This window comes from Lutra lutra, chromosome 17, assembly GCF_902655055.1.
Source record: "Lutra lutra chromosome 17, mLutLut1.2, whole genome shotgun sequence".
NCBI classification, from domain to species: Eukaryota; Metazoa; Chordata; class Mammalia; order Carnivora; family Mustelidae; genus Lutra; species Lutra lutra.
This window is the reverse complement of record NC_062294.1, coordinates 40,660,107-40,682,154: the sequence shown is the minus strand read 5'-3', so window position 1 is coordinate 40,682,154 and position 22,048 is coordinate 40,660,107. Positions and strand designations below refer to the sequence as shown.

Below are 22,048 nucleotides of genomic sequence, written 5' to 3'. Positions count from 1 at the left end.
TTTTCTAATGAAGTTTATAATTTCATTCTTAATCATCATCTTTAATTTCATTCTTTTGTATGTAGCTATGCAATTTTCCCAATGTCATTTGTTGAAGAGACTGTCTTTCCCCATTGGATAGTCATGCCTCCTTTGTTGTAGATTAATTGACCATAAAAGCATGGGTCCCTTTCTGGGTTCTCTATCCTGTTCCATTGAACTCTGTGTCTGTTTCTGTGCCAGTACCATACTCTTTTCATTACTATAGCTTTGTAGTGTATCTTGAAATTTGGGAGTGTGGTATCTCTAGCTTTGTTCTTTCTCAAGACTGCTTTGCCTATTTGGGGTCTTTTGTCTTTCCATATACAGTTTAGTATTATTTGATCTGGTTGTCTTAGGAATTTATTTATTAAGAAAACCACTCACTTCTTTCTTCATTTTTAAAAAAGATTTATTTATGGAGAGTGGGAGAAGAGAGAGTGAGGAGGGGCAGAAGGAGAGAGAGAATCTCTAGCAGATTCCCTGCCACCTGTCCCACTACTTCCCTCCAGCAAAACATTTCAAAGACCTTACAGTGTGCACATCCTTCAAGTGCTGAATTCCACTTTGAGGAATTGTCTTCAGAGAATAATCCTGGATGAAAACAAAGAATCATATATGGTGGCATTTATTGAAACTTTATTTTTGAATTTTTACTCTAGAAAAGGTAACAAATATACAAAAGGAACATGACCAGAGAAACAGAACCCCAGTTCCCCAGATCCAACTCCCGGTCCCCTTCCTGTCCCTTGGTTTATTGAAGCAAATCCCAGATACCATGTTGTTTCACCCATCAATAACTCAGAATGCATCTCTAAAAGATAAGGACTTCTCCAAAAAGCAGAAGTGTAATACCTTTATCTCGCTTAAAATTACCCACATTCCTCCATATTGTCCAATATTCAGTCGATGGTTGGTTTCCCCAGCTTGTCTCAGAACCTGAATTTTTCTTTGAAAAGGTTTTTTTGTTTCAGTCAGATAAGCTCCATCCACTGCAATGGGTTCACATGCCTCATCTTTTTTCACCCTTTCTCTCTCTTCCCTTTGGAGTTTACTGAAGGAACTGGATGAGCTGTGCTGTTTCCCTGCAACTTGATTTTGCTGATTGCTCTGTTTCCATGTCCCTTAACGTGGTCCTCTGTCTAATTATTGCAGATATTCGTGTCTCAAAATACAACTGATGCTTATTTCCACTTTGAAACGGTTGAATCTGCCAGTAGACCTTATTATTTGCTAAGTAAATGAAGATTCATATATATTATCATGCCACACATTTGCTTTTTGTAAAATATTTTGATAACTATATTTCAATAGTTTATAACCTGTACATTTTACTAAATATCATTCTTCTGAGAAGAGTTGCACACTTCACCCAGATGACCAGAGGGGCCAGTGGCCCCCAAAAGTAAAATCTTCTAATACTTTAAGGCTGCAAAATGGCTATGTCCTATTTCTACCACATCTTCTTAATTCATTAGTTGGAATACTTTTATAAGGAGAAGTACCTATCATCAACTGTTTTGTTATCTTGATTTTTAGGGATTAAAAAAATGAAACTTTTTATTTATTTATTTATTTATTTATTTTTTAAGATTTTATTTATTTGTCAGAGCGAGAGAGGGAGAGCGAGCACAGGCAGACAGAATGGCAGGCAGAGGCAGAGGGAGAAGCAGGCTCCCCACCAAGCAAGGAGTCCGATGTGGGACTCGATCCAGGATGCTGGGATCATGACCTGGGCCGAAGGCAGCTGCTCAACCAACTGAGCCACCCAGGCGTCCCTGAAACTTTTTATTTTGAGATAATTGTAGATTCATGTGCAGTTGTAAGAAATCATACAGAGAGATCCCATGAATTCTTAATGAGTTACCCTAATCATAGCATTCTGTAAAACTATAGTGCATTCTCACAATTAGGATATTGACATGGACGTAGGCAACATACAAAGCAGTTCCATTCCCATAAGAACATCTCATGTTGTCCTTGTTTTTTTTCCTTCTCCTTCCCAAACACGAATCTGTTTCTATACTTGTTTCTATACTTGTGTCATTTAAAAAATGTTACATAGATGGAATTATAACTTTGGGGATTTTTTTTTCACTCAGCATAATATATACATGTTATATTCATTTGTGGATTTTGATAGATAGATATTGCATTAAATCTGTATATCAATTTCAGAAGAAGTAATCATTAGCACGTTGAGTCTTCTTATCTATGAACATGGTATGTCTCCTTATTTGCTTAGATCTTTCATTTCTTTTACTAGGATGTGTAGCTGTATATGTCTTGCACATATTTCATTAGTTTTACACCTTAGTATTTCATTTTTCTGAACAATTATAAAGGTACTCTTTTTAAAACTTTGGTGTTGATGTATTCACTGCTAGTATATTGAAATACAGTTGATTTTTGCATGTTTATCTGGTATCCTGAAAACTTACTGAATTTGCTTTTAGTTCTAGAAGATTTTTAAAAATAGATTTCTGGGGCACCTGGGTGGCTCAGTGGGTTAATGCCTCTGCCTTCGGCTCAGGTCATGATCCCAGGGTCCTGGGATCAAGCCCCACATCGGGTTCTCTGCTCAGCCAGGAGCCTGCTTCCTCCTCTCTCTCTGCCTGCCTCTCTGCCTACTCGTGATCTCTGTCTGTCAAATAAATAAATAAAATCTTTAAAAAAATAGATTTCTGCATAGATAATTATGTCATCTTCAAATGTAAACAGTTTCATTTCTTCTCTTCTCATTTGTGTGCTTTTTATTTCCTTTTTAAAATTATTGCATCAGCTTAAACTTGCAGCAACATGTTGAAAAAATGTGGTGAGAGTGACACCTTGCCTAAACTCCAGGGAAAATCATTCCAGTCTTTCATTATTAGGTGCAATGTTAGCTGTAAGTTGTTTGTAGATGCACTTTATCAAATTGTGGAGTTCCTTACTGTTCCCCGTTTCCTGGGAGTTTCTTCTTTTTTTTTATAATATGAATGTGTGTTGAATTTTGTCAAATGCTCTTTCTGCATCAATTAATATCATCATCTGATTTTTACTTTTCAGTCTGTTAATATGATGAATAGCATTGGTTGATTTTCTGATATTGAACCAGACTTGCATCAATGGAATACATCCCATTTGTTACTGTGTATAATATTTTTTATTATATTGCTGAATCCCATTTGCTAATATTTGTGAAGGATTTTTTCATCTATACTCCTGTAGTTTCCTTTCTCCTCCCTCTCTTCCTCCTTCCCTCCATCTCTCCCTTCAGTCTCTCCCTCTCTCTTTCCCTCCTTCCCTAGCTCCCTCCCTCTCTCTCTTCCTTCCTGGCTTCCACAGTCTTTGTCTGGTTTTCATATCAGGGTAATACAAGTGTCATAATATGAATTGGGAAGCATTCCTCTATTTATTTTCTGGAAGAGATTATGTAGAATGGTGTTAATTCTTATTTAAACATTTGATAGAATTCACCAGTGACACCATCTGGGTCTAGAGATTTCCTTTTTGGGAGTTTTAAAATTACAAATGCAAATTTCTTAATCATTATAGGGCTATTCACATTATCTTTTTCATGTTGGGTGAGTTAGGGTTATGTATAAAGAATGTAATACCTAGAGCAACCACTAAAAAAGCTATATAAAGAGATGCACTCCAAAAACACAACAGATACTCTACTCATGTCATTATTGCACAATTTGAATGAAGCATAGAAACGTTATCTCCCTTTAAATATCTTTATCTTTCTCAGTTATAATAACCATTTTTCAAATATTTTCTCTACACACATTTAGAATCACATTAAACAGTGCTATGATTTTTGCTTCAGCCATCATACATGATTTGGAAAACTCAAGAGAAGGGAAGCCCATTTATTTACCCACATTTTTGCTTATTGAATTCTGCCTTCCTTCTTGATGTCCCCCATTTCTTTTCTTTTAGGGCATCTTTCCATTTAAAGAACTTCCCTTTTCTGTTCTTGTAGGGTTGGTTTTCCCCAGACAGATTCTAAGTTTTCCCCTCACTGGAGAATGTCTTTATTTCTCCTTAATTACTGGTGGGTATTTTTGCTGGGTATAGAATTCTGGGTAGGCTGTTCTTTTCTTTTCAGCACTTGAAGAACATTATGTCACTTCTGTAGGCCTCCATGGTTTCTGATGAGAAATTACTATCATTCTAATTGCTTTTATCATATATTAACATGACTTTTTTTTCCTGGTTGCTTTCAAGATTTTGTCTTTATCTTTAGTTTTAAGAAGTGTAATTATGATGTATCCTTTTTGATACACTCTCTCTCTCTCTCTCTCTCTCTCTCTTTGGATAAACTTACCTCTTTGAATCTGTAGGTTTATGACTTTTGTCAAATTTTGTGTCAAATTTCTTCCTGTGAGTACTTTCTAGTCCCATCCTCTTTCTTGTCTCCTTCCAGGACTCTGATGAAATGAATGTTAGGTCTTTTGTTATAATCTCACAGGTCTCTGAGGCTCTATTATTTTTTTGAGTCTATTTTTTCTCTCTGTTGTTCAGATTGGTTGATGTCAATTATTCTCTTTTCCAGTTCACTGCTTCTTTCCTCTTTCCCCTCCATTCTGCTCTTCAGCTCACTGACTGAGCCTTTTACTTTTGTTATTATATTTTTCAGTTCTAAAATTTTCATTTGGCTCTTCTTTATATCTTTTATATCTTTGTTGAGACTCTTTTCTCCCCCATTCATTTCAAGTGTGTTTGCAGTTGCTCACTGAAGCATTTTTAAAATGATAATTACTTTAAAATCTTTGTCAAATAGTTGTAACATCTCTGTCATCCTGGTGTTGGAATCTGTCTTTTTTATTCAGTGTGAGACCTTTGTTTTCTCTGGTATGATGACGATTTTTTTAAATGATGCCTGGGATTTTGTGTTACATTATGAGACTCTGAATTGTATGTAAACCTTTTGTTTTAGATGGTTTTGTCTCATAGGGGGGCTGCTATCAGTTATGGCTTCAGATATTTTTCAGCTGTGTTATTTGGTGCACTCACATTTAGGATTATGTCTTCTTGGTGAATTAACCCTCTTATTATATAATGCCCCTCTCTGTCTCTGGTGATTCTCTTTGCTCAGAAGTCTCTTCTATCTATAGATAAAATATATAATATAAATATAATCTACCTCCAGGTTTCCCACTAGCCTCTGTTGACCCTGGAGGGAGCAGGATCCTTACTACTTAGGGTGTGGGTAAAAGTACTAGCTCCCCATGTAGGCACCACTAACATGATGATGGGGGTGGTCTTGTTTGTGTTGGAGGATGGTGAAAGTCAGCCTACTCTCACTCCATCAGAGATAGGAGGCATGTTTTGTTACTGCCAGGTAAGAGGTGAAGTTCAGGCTCCCCATTGTCTCTACTGACATTTTGGAGAGATTTACTCTAGTGGGGATATTGGTGTTTCTTGTTACAGCCTCCTGAGGGTAGAATTCTAGACTTGCCTTTTGCCTTTGCTTGTGTAGATATGGATAGGGCCACTTTTTTCCCTGTAGTATTTGACTGGAGTAGAACAATTATTGTTTAAATGTTTTCTGTCTTACTTGGCTGCCCCTCTTCTTGTCCTTTGGCTAGAGAGATCAGGCTTTCATTGGGGGTTTGTTTTCTGTGACTGCTGCAGTTTCCAGATTTCTACTTTCCTTAGTTCCATATCTAGCATATATGAAACAAAAGGAAAACCAAAGAAACTGACATATTAGTCATTTCTTGGATTTTAGGTCTTGCTAGTCTGCCTTTTCCCCCTGCCATTATGTCCTCTGGGACCAGTGAGCAGCCTCCCTTCTCTGATCACTTTTTCCTGGGGTTTGTTCCATGCTGTTTAGCACATGGCCTTTGGATCTTACTCATTTGTTCATTCATTTCTTCTTTCATTCAGCAAAATGGGTTGTGTGCCTTCTCCTGCAGATGTGGTGATTAAAGACCTTGAGTTCCCGTTAGTGGAAGAGACAAGCAGTAGTTACAGGGTCTGGGAAGACAGTTCCCCCTGAGCTGGTCTTGTACTGTTCTGGTGAAGGAGAGTCTGTAGGGCAGGGTTGGATCTGGCTGCTCTGCCCAGGATGAGATGGGGCTCTGCTCATAGCCCTGGTAGGAGGCACCTTGGCGCTTGGCTCCTTCAGGATGCATTTGCTCATCTACTGAGCTCCTGCTGCTACAGAGCCTACACTGCAAAGGGATGGATGTGGGGTAAGAGAGGTGGAACCAGCTCTTGGCAGCTCCAGGCCAGGATGGGTAGAAATAGTTCCTGGAAAGCTCACTCTTCAATGGAGGGTGAGGGCACCAGTGGTGGCAGGAGCTCGGGATATGATTTCCTTAAAAGGAAGCTTCTGAGCTAGACCTGGGCACTGACTGGAAAAAAAAATCCCGGTAGAGACATGAGCAGTCAGCCCTAGTCTCTGCTCCTGTTAGGTGGAGCAGCCGGAACAGGGACTTGGGGGACCCAGGTTCCCACCTAGGCCCCATCCTGGTGCTGTCTCTCTCCCTGCCCTGGGCATTGTCTTTCTCCTAGCATAATTCTCCATCCAGGGCCCCACCTGGCTTGCTCCTGCCTCTCCCTAGGGCACTGCTCTTCTGCCCACGATGCCCGTCCAGGCCCTGCATTGTGTGGGGAAGATGTGGCTCACCCGCGTGGGTTATTATTAGCCTGCAGTGAAGTGAAGGGCCCTGAATGGGGGATGCCGAGCTCCTGCCTGACACCGTGGCCGAGGCAAGAAGGGAATGATTCATTATGGCTACAAGGCGTGCTCTAATTTCACATAACGGAATAAATGACAGTCGTATTTTGGGTGCCACCACACGCAGATAGCATTGTTCCCTGCCTCTCACCCAGGCTGCAAGGAGAATTAGAGCAGCCTTTGTGCGGGGAGATGAGAGGCCAGGCGATGCCTGGGAGCCGGCAGGGTCCGTGACCCTGGGAGGCAATGTAAAGTTGCTGCTTGGTGGTTGGCGTGGCCTGGGAAAGGGGCCTCCGGACACCATCCTCCCATTCAAGGACCCCCAGCCTGCTGATCCCACTTCAACTTCCTGTACTCCACACATTCCCCTCCCATTCTCATGGCTTCTCCAGACCCCACCTCCCATCCGGTTCCCCATTCAGTTCAGCCCCAGCTCTGGACCCCCTCCTCCAAGAAGCCAACAGTACCCATCTTACACTCTTGCAGTCCTGTGTGAGTGCCTCCCTCCCTCTGTGCAGGCTTCTGGACTCCCCTACTAGTCTCCTGGCCCTGGCTGGGACTCTGCGACCACATGCCAACAGCTTTAGCTGAGGCTTCTTTGGCTGTGAAGGTGGCCCCAAGTTTGAGGCAGTGGGCCTTTACCTGGTATCTCCTGGGATGGAGAATTCCCCCGTAAGTTGAGCCCCGCAATGGTGTAGTTGTTGGGGTATGAGCCCTCCAAGGCAGGGCTGCTGTGTGACTTGTGGGGGCTGGGGTCAAATAAAAATACAGGCCCTGTTTTTGCAAAATTAGTGAAGAACTTCAAGACACCATAGCAGAGCCTTAAACCCAGTGCAGGGCCCTTCTGGTGAGGGCCTCTGAGCACGGAGCAGTGGCAGGTACATGAAGCTGGCCTTATCCAGCGTCGACAAGAGACCCAAGGCTGGAGCCTAGGGTCCCCCTGGGGACATCATGGGGTCATCTCACCTGAGCTGTTGCCAGGCAGGCTGACAGGGCCATGGGAAAGGGCACTGGACTGGCTGGGTTACAAGCACATGAACAGGTTCCTGGAAGCAGCCACAGAATTATGTTTCCCCAGTGTGCTTCATCTGTGCTCTGGAACCCCAGATAAAAATAATAGAGGAGTAGGATAACATTCAAGGGCAATTTCATCCTTGGGTGTCTAAGCAGGAAAGGAAGCCTTGGGATCACTGGACCAAGGAATTCATATTCCTGTAATATTTGCACACAAAATGGTCTCATGTTTAAAAATGCACATTAAGAGTCATGTCAATCACAGACCCTTGGAAATGGTGCTGACTTGACAGGGAGACAGAACTTTCCCGTGGAGTTTAATTTCGTTCAAACACCTTTTGCAATTGGGGTGACAGCAGTACCAAGGACTGGGGGGACCTGCACCCTCCCCCGCCTGCTGCTGCTGCCCATGGCTGTGCCACCAGCCCAGCAAGGGTCACTGCTGGGAGTGTCAGCAGCGAGCTCCCGGAGCCCATTGTGGAAGGGCCCTGGACAGCCATACAGGACCAGACCCTCTCTCCTTGGTCTCCCCACTGCTCTCTGAGATCAAGTCCTGGCATCACCAGCAGAGCAGAAGTGGGGGGGTGGGCAGGCCAGCTCCTGGGAGGGCAGAACCCCCTGAGCAGGCTCTGCGCTGGCTCTCAGCCTGTGGGAAGATGGAAAGAATCTCCAGCAGACTTCAGGCCGGCCGCAGGGCTTGATTTGGGGCTCGATCCCACAACCCAAGATCCTGCCTGAGCCAAAACCAAGAGTTGGGTCCTTACCTGACTGAGCCACCCAGGCACCCCGAAGGTTGCTCCTTTTATTTATGTCTTCTTTTTAAAAATTTAATTGGGCTGCTCCTTTTAAAGGAGGCCATGCTCTGCAGTTCACTGTGAGCCCCGCTGCTCTCTCCCAGCCCTGCACAATGGCTGCCCCTGTAGACTTTGATTTGCACAGTTGTGTTTTTTCCTCTTTCTTTCTTTCTTTCTTTCTTTCTTTCTTTCTTTCTTTCTTCCTTCCTTCCTTCCTTCCTTCCTTCCTTCCTTTCTTCCTTTCTTTCTATTTTTTTTGAAGATTTTATTTATTTATTTGTCAGAGAGAGTGAGAGAACACACAAGCAGGGAGAGCAGCAGGCAGAGGGAGAAGCAGGCTTCCTGCTGAGCAGGGAGCCCGATGTGGGGTTCAGTCCAAGGACCCTGGGATCATGACCTGAGCCGAAGGCATACGCTTAACCAACTGAGCCACCCAGGGGTCCCAACACAGTTGTGTTTCTTACACCTGGCTGGCATTGCTCATTTAGGGTGTCTGCCTGCCCCCTTATGCATTTTGCCCCTTTGCTCCTTATTTGGAAGTTTCCTGTGGTGTTTTGCTGATTGTGGGTGGGCTGACATTGGGGCTTATAAAAGGGTGTAGATGGGGAGGAAGTGTCCCTGCTCTCTATACCGCATCCTGGTACTCTGTGACTATACTTGATGTATCCCCATGATCAAGCTGTTGGGCTGGAGATTTCTTACCACTTCTTGAGAGCTGAGTGGGGGCATAGTCTCACAGTAGGCAGAGGGAGAAGGGGTGGGGGAGAGGGGACTGTGGGCAGGAGGGCATGGCACATATGGCTTCTGTCACCTGCCTTCTGCCTCTGCTGGCTAAAACACGAATTTGCATTGTTAAAAAGCGCCCTCCCTAAACAGTGTTTTTCTCCTCTAGAAAGCCTGTGCCTGTGACTGATAGTGGGAGCAGCTTGGAACAGGGCACCCCTGGACCCTTCAAAAAGGGTGAGGTCTCAGCTCCACATAGCGGCCATTTCCTAGGGTCCAGCTCACTCTCTGTCCACAATCTGCTTCCCCGCCTGGGGGTCTGGGCCGGGGAGGCTGGAAGGGCAGAGATGGCCATGGCTCTTGCAAAAGGAGGCTAGTAGGGCAGGAATGTTTCCTAGTGACTGTTCCTGAGGAGGTTCAACTGAGCTGGCTGCTGTGGTCACCCTAGCCAGACATGCCTATATGACCTGCCCCTGCTCATTCTCTTGGACATCTGCAGATCCAAGAATGGAGAGACAAAGTCACGTTCGCCAGGTGGCCCAGGAGGCTCTTGCTTGTGGCTGCTTCTCGTCCTTGGGTCGTTAGAGAAGACCATGCCTCCTGCAAGTTCACTGTCTCTCAAGGCATTTTATGGGGGCCTGGTCTCAGCACCCCAGCAAGTGTTGACTTGCTTGACCTTCTATGGAGGCAGAGACAGAGTTTTCTTATCAATAGAAAACTGGCAAATGCAAGGAGGGGAGGTGGGTAGCTATCCCAATGTCTGGTGAAGGAAGCAATCTGCCTTCCAAATACGACCTTATTAATTGGTTGTTCAGGAGAAGATCAGGGCCTGACTGGGTTCAATCGAGGGTCATGTCTGTAGCAGTGGGGATGCGATGCCCTGCAGCATCAGGTAAAATGTTTGTTTGCATGTAGCTGATGGACAGCATTGCTTTCCAGAAAGCCCCTGGCCATGTGCTGGAGTGGACTTCTGTTACACAAGTTACAGAGGGTCCTTTTGCTGACGGTTTCTAGAGCTGAGTTCTGCAATGTGACTGCCTATCTTGGGGATGAATGACAGTGCCCTGGGTTCTGGGACTCATCATGGCTCTCAGTGGGGAGAGGAAGGTCTTAGGAGTGTGACCATCACCCTTAAACAGACTTTAGTTGCCAACTTGATGCCTTACCATGGTACATCGTGTAAACTTTTGGGTTCCTCAGCTGGAAAATGGAGTCAGACTCTGGAAGTGTCCCCCATCTCCCTGAAGAAAAATTCTTCTGGTCCATTAATGTCATTTTCTTTAGAGAACCTTTTCTGATCTCAGAAAGGTGGCCATATGGGAAACCAGGCTGATATTAAAAGCCATTCCGCCTGGAGGTTGAGTGGTCTGGGGAAATGGTAGATTGGTCCCCTGCTGGACTGGCCATCACTGCCAGGCTGTAGGTGAGAGCAGAGGCTGGCGGTCTCCATCTGTCCTGGAAGCCCCCGGGTTCAGATGGTTTCCTTTACCCAGGCTCTGGACATTGACAAACTTGTCCTGGTCTGCCCAGGACTCTCTTGATCCTGGCACTTTGAAAGCCCACAGCCTAGGAATGTCCTCTATCTGGCAAACCAGATGGCTGGTCACCCCACCCGGGCTTGGTCCCCAAGCCAGAGAGGCAGTCAGTGGGTAAAATCCAGGACGGGGGGGCGGTGGTCCCAGCGTGAGGAGCAAGCCCCTGGAAGAGTCAGCCACACTACATCCAATGCTTCCCACATGGCCTACGCTTCCGTGCATATACCACACCATGACATTGCGTGTGTGTAGAAGAATCCCTAGCTTGTATGCCGTGTGATCCTAACGGCCCCTCCAATCACAGCAGCACTCACGTGGAACGTGCAGGGTGCCCGCGCCACGGGGCTTGTCAGTTTCCACTGCTTGCGAAGTCAATACTCTTCTCTCCCACGGGGTGGGGGACCCTTATGCCTCTCACTTCCCGGAGGAGCAAGCTAGCCTGCTACTTGCCCAGGGTCAGCAAGCATGGAGCTGGGACTTGGAACTGGGCTCTTAGGTTCTACAGCTCACATGATAACCTTTCCCCTGATGGGAAATTGGTGACAGGTGCCCCTTTCAGAGACCATGGTCTGTGGAGCAGCTTGTCTCCTTGTGCTGGAACTTCATTCCCCTGCAGCGCCCTCTGCTCAGCCAACTTCTGGGGTATGACTAGGCTAGGGCCCCCCTCCCCCACCCACCCTGGAAAAGAGGTGGGTGCTCAGGGCACGCATGCCGAGTGAATGTCCATGCCCGTGTGTGGAGCCCATCCGCCCTCTCTTCCTCACTGGATGCCTGAAAGTGCACAGAGCTTAGGGTCAGCTACAGACGCAGACAGGTAGTAGCTGTGTTACCACTTTGGGGATTTACGTTGTCCTCCTGGTAAAATGGGGAAAATAAAAATGCTCCTGCTTCATAGAAGCTCCAAGACTATGAAGCTCTAGGATTCTGAGTGCTCCACCCAAGCATTAGTCTACCTCTATCCACCTGCCCACCCAAAGATGTCTGCTCCCTTGGGCAGAGTGGGGACAGCCTACTGTCCCCGGAGGGACTTAACCACTGTCCAGTGTAGAGAGGGTGCCCCAGGCTCTGTGTGTGCCTGGTGGGGAGAGCCTGGCACGGACCCCTCTGAGCATGTGTGCAGAGACGAATATCGAAAAGGGGATGGGTTCAAGGGACCACACCCACTCTCCATCAGGTAGAGCCAGAGCCCTCCAGTCAGCAAGGGAAGAAATGGGGCCAAGAAAAGGGACAGAAGAGAGTTTCCTGCCCACAGAAACCCAGTCTGATCTTCAAGAGCCAGCACACAAGTGATTCCCTCCGTGAGGCCTTCTTGTGTTCCCCATGCTGATCATTTTTTCATGTGGGTCCCCAGACTTCTTGCTCATGTTTTTGTCTTGCCATCTGTCCTTCTCATATGACTGGAGGGCTCCTTGAGGGCAAGGCAGTGTCTGAGTCAACTGTGATTCTGGCTCTCAGGAGCTGGCAAGGACACAGAGGGTGTCTTCTGTCTCACCAGAGACAGAAGTGCTGTCGCTTCCTGGGGCCCGCTGGCCAGCTGCTCCTCATTAGACCTCTTGTGGCTTCCCTCGGTGCCCAGCTGGGACAGTGTAATCAGAGACCCAAACAGCGGCATATAGTGATGCTCTGCACAGTGAGGAAATTCCAGGGTCTTAACTGGAACTGTGGGCTGGCCCGAGTCATAGCATGTGACGTAGGACCACCTTTGAAAGTCTTAATGCCGAGGCCGACTTGCTTTCCTACATGGTCGTGTTGTCTTTCCCCTTTTATTTATGTGCTTTGTACACACGGATGTGATGGTGGATTACAAGGGACAAAGGACACAAACAACAGCCCAGCGATCGGGTGCTGTGTGTGGTCAAGATCATGCAATGACTCAGAGTCGCAGGAGTTACGGTCTCGGTACCTACCCCCTACGCCGGGCTTGTTTGGAGTACCTGAGACCACTTATACACACCTTCCTCTGAGATCTTTGGTGGAGGTGTTCTTTTCTTTCTTTTTTCTACGTTCAGAGAAGGTGCTTGTGGGAGTTTTTGATGCTGTGTGACCGTGATGACGGGGTTATAATGAAACACACGAACAAGCTGGCGCAGAGCTGGGAAGGGTGAGGAGGTCCCCTCTGCCGGGTGCAATGTGCAGACCGGGGCTGTCGGCTTCTGCAGAGTTTAACGCTCTATTAAAACTTGACTTCCCTTTGCCCCCAGTGCTCTGAGGCGTGCTAAAGAAGGTGGGGCAGGGCAAAGTGCAACATGGCTGTAGGATCCCTGTCTTAGTCATCTTGAGCCCCTGTAACAAAGTAGCACAGGCTGAGTGGCTTACACGGCACAAATCAGTTTTCTTGCAGCCCTGGAGGCTGGAAGCTGAGATGAGTGTGTTAGTGTGATTGGGCTCTGGTGTGAGCTCTCTTCCTGCCTTGCACATGGCCACCTTCTCACTGGCCCCTGCCTGAAACCCTACAATGGCTCCCCATTCTATTAGAACAAACCTCTAACCTCTCATCACAGCCTCCAAGGCCCTCCTTGATGTGGGCCCAGCCTGACCTCTACCTCAGGTCACTGTCCCTGATGTGCGGGAGCCACTGACCTCTGGGTTCCTCATGTTTGGGCCTGAGCATTTGCCATTCCTTTTGTGTGCAAAATGCATTTCGGCATTTGGGTCTTGGCCTCCTGATGGCACAGCTTCTGTGGGTCTTGCTGTCGCTGTGTCACATCACAACAGTTGTATTTCTTTATAGCTCTTGTAACTGAGGAGGCTTGGTCTTCCCTTTTGAGTGTCCATTTGTTGGGCAGGCACCTCCTCCCTCACCCACTGTTGTCACGGCAGTCACCTGTAGGAAGCACACCATCAGGAGTTGGTGGCTGAGACTTTTTCTTGGGGAAAGTGGGGGGGGGACTTAGAAGAAGGTCTTTAAAGGTCTCCCACCCCCTGCCAGCACTCGGAGATGTTCATTATCACCCCAAGCTTTCCTCCTTGCCTCCCCCGACTCCTCAGCCCCATCCCTCCCCAACCTTCTTGCCTCCCTACCCCTTCTGGCCCCACCCCTCCCCCTCCACCTCCTTGGCTCCCCCCACCCCTTCCTGCCCTGTGTGGTCAGTGGCCCTACTTAAGGGCTAAACACACACCTAGGGCCCTAACCCTATACTTTGCAAAGACCCTCCCAACTCCCCGAAATATCCAAATCAGGATCTTCTAGACGGTTCTGAAATGGCTGTTTTAAGAGCGTGTCTTCCCCTGCATGTCCTGTGTGTGTCCGCCCCTAGTCCTCCCCCCCGCAACCCCACGACCTCCCAAGATGGCATTTGTCTTCTGAGGAATTACTGTTTGGACACTTTGCGCTGCTACTTGGATGATGTGGGCAGTCTCCGTCTCCTGGCAGCTGAGGAACTGGGTTTCGAGGCTGGTGCTTTCACCCCCTCAGCCGTATCCCGTGCTCCGCGCTGCTCTCTTTCTTGCATCTCCAGGCGCTCTGTTCATAAGACCACCATTTCTCAGAGTCTGCTCAGTTGTCCTCGTTCATTCATCCATCCATCCATCCATCCATTCACTAAAGCATGATCCAGTCCCGTCATAACCGCAGGGGGCATACGGGGAGAACATGCCTGCCCACAGCGGGGGGGTGGGTCCTGCGGTTCTCCAAGGTGGCACCTGTGTGGAGTCTCGTGCATAGTTCTTGGTAGATGACACCTTATGGTCCTGTGAATTGATTTTGATTGCAGAACTTTTACAAAGCACGCAGACCACCACCATAGTAAGAAGTATTATTTCCAAGGCAAATCTTGTTTTGAGAGGTTTATGAAAATTGAGCATTTGAAGATAATTTAAAAATCCTGCAAAACAAGGGTGGGGCGTCACTGTCCTGGCCCAGGGCCATTTCCCCAGAACCCTTTAGCAGGAACACACAGGCTGCTGAACAAAGTGTGTGGGACAAGCTGAGGTCTCTGCCCACTCGGGGCCATGTGGGGAAGTCAAGAGCAACATTCTCAGGGGACACACACAAGCTCTCATAGGAGGAGCTGACCTCCAGCTGTCCGCCTCCGCACTTATGAGTGCCTGCTGTTTGCTCTCCCTGTCCACTGGGGTGTGGATGCTTCTGGGTCCTTTCTGGAATCGAATCACAATTGTTTTTGGACACTTCCGCAGATGTCTTTCCTTGTTGGAATGATGTTTCACTTTCTCTTTTCCTTGAAGCTTATCTGCTTTTCAAGAAGCCTCTGCTGACATTCCCATTCCCTCTTGTGCTCCCTGCCTCTGCAGTCATTCCTCTTCCAGGCTGCTGGGGGGAGGGGCTTGGGGGTTAGAGGGACCAGGACTCTACCCTCTATCGGGGGTCCCCACAAGGACCTTCATGGAGCTTCCAGATCTGGCTCTGTGCGAACCGAGATACCCCCATCAACCCCGGGGCTTATTTAAAGGTTATTAATTACTCTCTTCCATTTCCCAGCTAGATTATCATTCCCTTGGAGTCACAGGGAGCCCAGGACTGTGCTTACATCCAAGCGGTTAATAAATATTTGTGTGGGATTTGGAAAAAGAGAAATGCAAAGATGTCTTGAGAAGTAAGACTTTGTCCCCCCACCCCCCGAGTTTAACTTCTGGGAAAGTTCATTTGGATGATTAAATGAGTAACAATACTCACAGAAATTTGGGGGGGGATGTGAGCTGGAGAATTTGTATTAGATATTAAAAATGCCCTTCAGAAGGGGAACCCCCCTACACTGTTGGTGGGAATGCAAGCTGGTGCAACCACTCTGGAAAACAGCATGGAGGTTCCTCAAAATGTTGAAAATAGAACTACCCTATGACCCAGCAATTGCACTGCTGGGTATTTACCCTAAAGATACAAACGTAGTGATCCGAAGGGGCACGTGCACCTGAATGTTTATAGCAGCAATGTCTACAATAGCCAAACTATGGAAAGAACCTAGATGTCCATCAACAGACGAATGGATAAAGAAGATGTGGTATATATACACAATGGAATACTATGCAGCCATCAAAAGAAATGAAATCTTGCCATTTGCGATGATGTGGATGGAACTAGAGGGTATCATGCTTAGCGAAATAAGTCAATTGGAGAAAGACAACTATCATATGATCTCCCTGATATGAGGGAGAGGAGATGCAACATGGGGGGTTAAGGGGGTAGGAGAAGAGTAAATGAAACAAGATGGGATTGGGAGGGAGACAAACCATAAGTGACTCTTAATCTCACAAAACAAACTGAGGGTTGATGGGGGGAGGGGGTTGGGAGAGGGGGGTGGGGTTATGGATATTGGGGAGGGTATGTGCTATGGTGAGTGCTGTGAAGTGTGTAAACCTGGCGATTCGCAGACCTGTACCCCTGGGGATAAAAATATATGTTTATAAAAAAATAAAATTAAAAAAAAATGCCCTTCAGAGCTGCAAACCAAATCAAGATAATAAAACGCAAATCCAGAAGAAGATGAGCCACAGCCCAGACTCTAGGAAACAGTTTGAGGCAGGACTGAAGGGACTGGCACTTTATTTGGGAGGGGTGAGCCGTGCACAGAGAGAGTGGGGGAGAGGGGAGCGGCGTAAGGAGGGAAGGGAAGCCGTGTGCTGAGCTGGACTGGGAGACGCAGCAGGTGGCTCAGCAGGTGGCTCTGCTTGGCTGGTGGTCTTCTCCAGATGGGCTGTGCACAGAAACTCTGTCTCTGTGTAGTCAGCGGGCGAGAGGGAAGAGGGAATTTGTGTGCCTGGCTCCCCCATCTCCTGTTTCCCACGGGTCAGAGTTCACCCCCGTGGGTAGTATCTCCCGTGCATTTCTGCATTGCAACTTCTGGCTTGCCCCTTTGGCACCTTCTCAAGCGCTAGCTTCCCACCCAGACGTGAGGTGTTTCCTGCTAAACTGCAGGGGCTCAGAGATGCTAGAGATGGGAGGTGAGTGGCTAGGCTGCTGGACAGGCAGTGGTGATTAAGGTGGGTGGGCTTGGGGTCTAGGGTCAGGCGGGTGAGGTACTGAGCTCAGGTGCAAAATGTAAGGGAGTGCCAACAAACCCTATGAATGATTTCAAGTGAAATCATTTTTTTAAAAGATTTTATTTATTTATTTGATACATAGAGAGAGAGATCACAAGTAGGCAGAGAGGCAGGCAGAGAGAGAGGGGAAACAGGTTCCCTGCTAAGCAGAGAGCCCAATGCAGGGCTCCATCCCAGGACCTTGAGATCATGACCTGAGCCGAAGGCAGAGGCTTAACCCACTGAGCCACCCAGGTGCCCCACGAAATCATACTTTAATGCACTATTGAAAAGTCAATATTAATGCAAAAGCTCATGGTGAGCAAAACATCAGAATTTTAAAGATTTTTTTTCTTTTATTTATTTGACAGAGAGAGATCACAAGTAGACGGAGAGGCAGGCAGAGAAAGAGAGAGGGAAGCAGGCTTCTTGCTGAGCAGAGAGCCCGATGCGGGACTCGATCCCAGGACCCTGAGATCACGACCTGAGCCGAAGGCAGTGGCTTAACCCACTGAGCCACCCAGGCGCCCCAAAACATCAGAATTTTAAATAAAGAGCAGAAAGAGGTGGGATTCAGGTAATGTGAGCAAGGTCCTGGTGCAGTGTTGAGTCCTGCCTTTTGCAGGTCTGAGGGGACATTTGTGGACATGTGCAGTGTGAGGTGTGGGCTGGACATCCAAGGGGCGGTGACCGGGTTGGGGGAGCTCTGCACCTACAGCTGGGGAGGGAGGCGGGGTTGAGAGGGGCTATTGCAGCAGACAGCTAGAAGCTGGTACTTCAAGCCGTGGGGTTGGAGGGAGCACCAAGGATGGGAGTGTAACTGGAGAGGAGACGAAGTCCAAGGACTGAGGCCCAGGCACCCCAAAGCATAGAGCTCACTGAGAAGGAGACCACTGCAAATAATGAAAGCACGGAAGGGTCATACCAAAATGCCAACAGTGGCAGTGGTCTAGACGGGTGGTGGAATCATGGGTGGTTTCTCTTGCTTCTCCATTTGTGCACAGTTCTCCAGGATGAGCATCCGTTACTTGTGCAATGAAAAAACTCTCTACATCTGCAAGATACTGTCATGTGGATGGGTGGTGATGAGATGGAGCCCAGCAGAAGAAGGAGACAGCTTCTGAAGAGGTAGGTGTTCCATACTGGCCACGCTGGGGCCAGTGATGGGTACCAGGGCAGCATTGCTGTATGTCTGGACCCCCCAGGTATTTTGAAGCTCAGGGGTGCCATGTTGGGCTTTGAGGACCAGAATTCACATTGGATTAGGAAGTTTGGCCCCTGGTGGTCTCTACTTTGGGAGTAGGGATTGTCAAGGGGAGGGCTTAACTGCATTCCTTGAAGAAGGGCAGGGCTGTCTTTCTAGAAAATGTGGGCCCTGTATGTCTAGCTCACTAGATGCCTGAGTAGGTGGTCTTGGTACAAGAAAAACGAGGATACATAATAAAAATCCCAGTTTGCTTGTAGCCAGTTTTCACATGTGTTCAAAATAAATGCTTGAGTGAATAAATGTGCCTGGCTCTCTCTCATTCAAGCACTTATTGAATGCCTATGGTATACAGGCACCATGCAAACAAGGGGTCACTCATCACTGCTGCTGTGAAGTCTGGAGTCTAGCAGGGAGAAGGGGCCCATTAGATTAATTATTGCACAGGTCATTTATCGATTGGAATCATGATAAATATTTTGAAGAAAGAGAACAGATTGCAGGGAGACTCACCTGTCTTGGTGGTCAGGGCAGGCTTCCCTGAGCAAGCAGCATTTAAGCAGATCGATGAAGAGGGAGAAATGAGCGGGATGTGGTGGGCCAGGAGGGGTGGCTTTTCTCTCTGAGCAAACCCTATAAAAGAGACCCCTTTTAAGGGTACTATGTAGAAATGGTGAGAATATGCTGCAGAAGTTAAGGAAAGTTTGTGAAAGTGCCCTGGTAAGGTGTGCGCGGAAGGCTGATGCCGCTGGAGGGTGCGGGTTCTTCTCCTCCTGTCTCACCTGGCTTTAGGGTTCCGGGGGGAGTAAGGGCACCATTTCAGACATAGGTTGTTCACAGATGGAGATGAGAGACACTGGCACTACATGAGCCTGAGTGCATGTCCAGCAGGTGGGAGTGAGAGGATGGCTTGGGAGAGAGGCTGGATGGGAGTTGGATACATGGCAGTCACTCCCATGGAGGTGTGGACCCTAAGGCCATTGGGAAGAGGCATGAAAGCCAGGAAAGTTGTGGTCAGAATTTCCGCAAATTCTTCCATTTTGGAGGACCCAGAAGGGATTGTCAGGGAGGTGGGGAGGAGCAGAGTGAAGAGGAGACTGCACAAATTCAAAGGGAAGATACGTTGAGAGGACGCAGGGGTGAGTGGAGCCTAGGAAGTAGGGACAAAAGGATAGGGAGGGCCCTAGTGAGTGGCTCATGTGCCTTCCTCCTCCCTGTGGCACAGAGCAGCTCTCAGGGAGCCCCACAGAGATGCCCTCAACAGAGCACAAGTCGACAGGTTAGTCCTTTTCCCCACCGTGGTCCTGGGGGGACACTTTGGGAACGGCACCAGAGAGTGGGAGGCTGGGGCAGCACGCCCCAGGGATGGGTGTGGAGTTTGCCCTTCTGGGAGGAAGAGATACTGGGATTCCACAGTGGGCTGCAGAGTACCCCTGCCCCCGCAACAGCCCCATCACTCAGGCTACCAGCCTGGCCACTTGCCAAAGCCCTGCCAGGTGCATCTTTCTGCCTCAGCTATCGATGAGCTGCAAAACTTCACTTGAGGGTCCTGCTGCTGCCCTGTCGTCAAGACACCCTCTGGTCCTGGCACCCTGCTGGCCATGCGGTCACCGGGCAGCAGCGGGCTCTTCCTCCTGGGAGAGACACTTTTCCACAGACTCTGGGGTGGCAGGAGAGTGGATGTGGATGAACCGGTGGGTGGTGGTCATGACTTCTTGGCCCACCAAATCAGATGTAGCAGGTGGGTGGGGGAGATACTGTGACTTTATGTTTCTGGAAACACTGTGCTAGTCTAATCAGTTCTGGGAAATCAGTTAATTTGGAACTGCTCAGTTGTGTCTGGGATGGCCCATCCCCTTGTCCCTGGGATGGAGTGGTGGTGAACACGTGGGCATGGGACTGGCCCCACATCCTTCAGTGTTGCCCGTACCTGTGAGCACCTCACCCTGCAGCCAGGAGCTGCAGCTCCGTGTGGTGCTTTCTCTCCCGGAGAACTGCACCTTCTTCCCTGGGAAATGGTGGTGTCTTTCTGTGCTGCCCTGAGCCTCTGGGAGCTGGACGGGGCTGAAGGGGACCTTCCTGCCTCAGCCCCACATGCCCATCTCTGTCCTGTCCTTCGTGGTTGGTGCAGCAGCGAGCTCTGCAGGGCGTTGGAGCACACGAAGACCAGGTTAGGCAGGAACATGGGTCCTGCTCAGACACCCACGCAGGCCGTGGGCCTTTCCTCTTCCTTAGACCAGTTTTGACGAGGTGATGGGAACACCTGGATGGCACAGGATTCCTACTTTCTCCCCACCTGTTTTTCAGCTTTTGAGAGATAAAAGTAAACAATCTGACTTCACTGTGCTCTTGTTTTTAACAGGAGAGGCATTGCATCGAACTGTCTGCCCAGGGGACGGTGGTATGGAGCACAGAGTCATTTCACGGTGCTGCGGTCTCACAATCATGGGTGCCCACCCCTCCTGCTCTGTGCTTCCCGCATGGCCCCCATGAGCACCTGCCTCCATGCCACAGCCACATTGTGCTAAGGCAAAGTTGTAAGGGGCAACCACAAGTTCACGTGCAGGTGAGATCTAGTGTCAGCTCGAGAAGAACTGCCCCTCCATGTCTTTGGGTCTGGAGATGTAAGGAACATGTACACAAAGCATGGGGATCACAAAGAAGGAAGTAATTTCCCTGCCTTCCTGGGTGGATGAACCTTCTGGGGTCCACAGATGTTTCCCCTGGTAGCCTCAGTGGGCCTAAGCGAACCCTCAGGGTGGAGGTTTATATGAGAAAAGGGACTTGAAGTGAGTGGGGAAGAGGCTGGGGTTCATGGTGGTCTTGGGCTTCGTTACTATGCGTCCATCGAGATTTGGGACCTAGAACCTGAAGGATGCCTTGACGCCGTGTGATGAAAGGGATATAGGGATTTTGCTGAGGATGTACCATGCACCAGGCACTGTAGACAGAGGTGTCTGCACTCACCCTGCCCTTAGTGGCTCAGCATCCAGGGGTAGAGGCAGGACCACACACAGATGATTGCGTGAGAGAATGCGGCTCAAAAGTTGGTCCCTGCCTGTCCAAATGGGTGGCTGGCTGGGACATGGAGAGAAATATGAACAAGGCATAGAAGTCAAAACAAAGGAGGGAAGAATTCACTTTCCTGGGGATAGGGTGGAAGATGGTTCCAGGGAGTGTGACACTGAGAACCTTGAGGCTTGGCGTCTAACCCTGGCATTGCCACGGGACACTCTGGGGGCCTGGGCCATATTTTTGCCAAGTCTGCTATTGACTAGACCAGAGGCTGTGTACATAGATGCCGGGTTGGTGAAATACTTGGGTGCGGTGTGCTGGGAGGGGCCGGCAAACTGACGTGAGCATCCTTGCTAAATGGGGCACCTGCAGTCCTATTCTGGCCTTCTATACCACATGGCAGTATGGGCCCAGTTGGGCCAGATCTTTCCACTTCCTGGAGAATCTGGGAATTTGAACGTTTGTGAGAAATCTCCAAATTTTTAAGTGGCAAGATTTCAAATAAAAAGGAAGAACAGCCCTGTATGGGGCAAAAAGTCTGTGGGTCAGATTTGGCCCTCATTCTTGTAATTCTTGGCCTGGGGACTAGGTGCTCTCGGAGGTTTTCCCCAAGTTGTTGGTTTGGGAATTAGTGTCAGGCTGTGATTCTCTATGGTGCAGAAATTCTGCCAATGAGGTCAGAATGCACAGTGAGGTACCCTTTGCCAGCTGGGTTTATGGGGCCACCACATCCTCCAGGATAGCACCTGGACCCAGTCTTACTCCCTCATCAGATAGCCCTACCCTCACTTGTTCATTCATTCGATAAATAATTACCAAAGCCTCTTTGTGCCAGATTCATTATGAATACAACTACTTTTCAGGATTTTCTAAGATTCTCCATGTAAATGGATTCGCCAACCAGGAAAGCAAGAGCCCACGGTAATATTGCATGCTTCTCTTTTGGCTGGGAATGCAAGGTTACCTTAAGGTTGTGGAACCCTTCACGACCCAGGGGCTGCTGGCCTGGGGCCCAGGGGGCAAGCCGATCCCAGCTCTGCAGCTTTGAAAGTGTGCACACTCTGCTCGTGGAGTCTGGCCCAGCTTTCCTGCT

The 22,048-nt window shown here is 48.3% G+C and overlaps 1 long non-coding RNA gene across 1 annotated transcript in view; it reads left to right on the top strand.

Annotated features, from left to right (window-relative positions):
• The window catches only part of LOC125089990 (uncharacterized), a 31,884-nt gene extending 11,104 nt beyond the window's left edge, over positions 1 to 20,780 (top strand). Inside the window, exons 2-3 of the long non-coding RNA XR_007124122.1 lie at positions 17,749 to 17,864; positions 20,303 to 20,780. This is a non-coding gene — a long non-coding RNA (uncharacterized LOC125089990). The remainder of the gene's footprint in view (positions 1 to 17,748; positions 17,865 to 20,302) is intronic.
• The last annotated feature ends 1,268 nt before the right edge of the window (positions 20,781 to 22,048 follow it).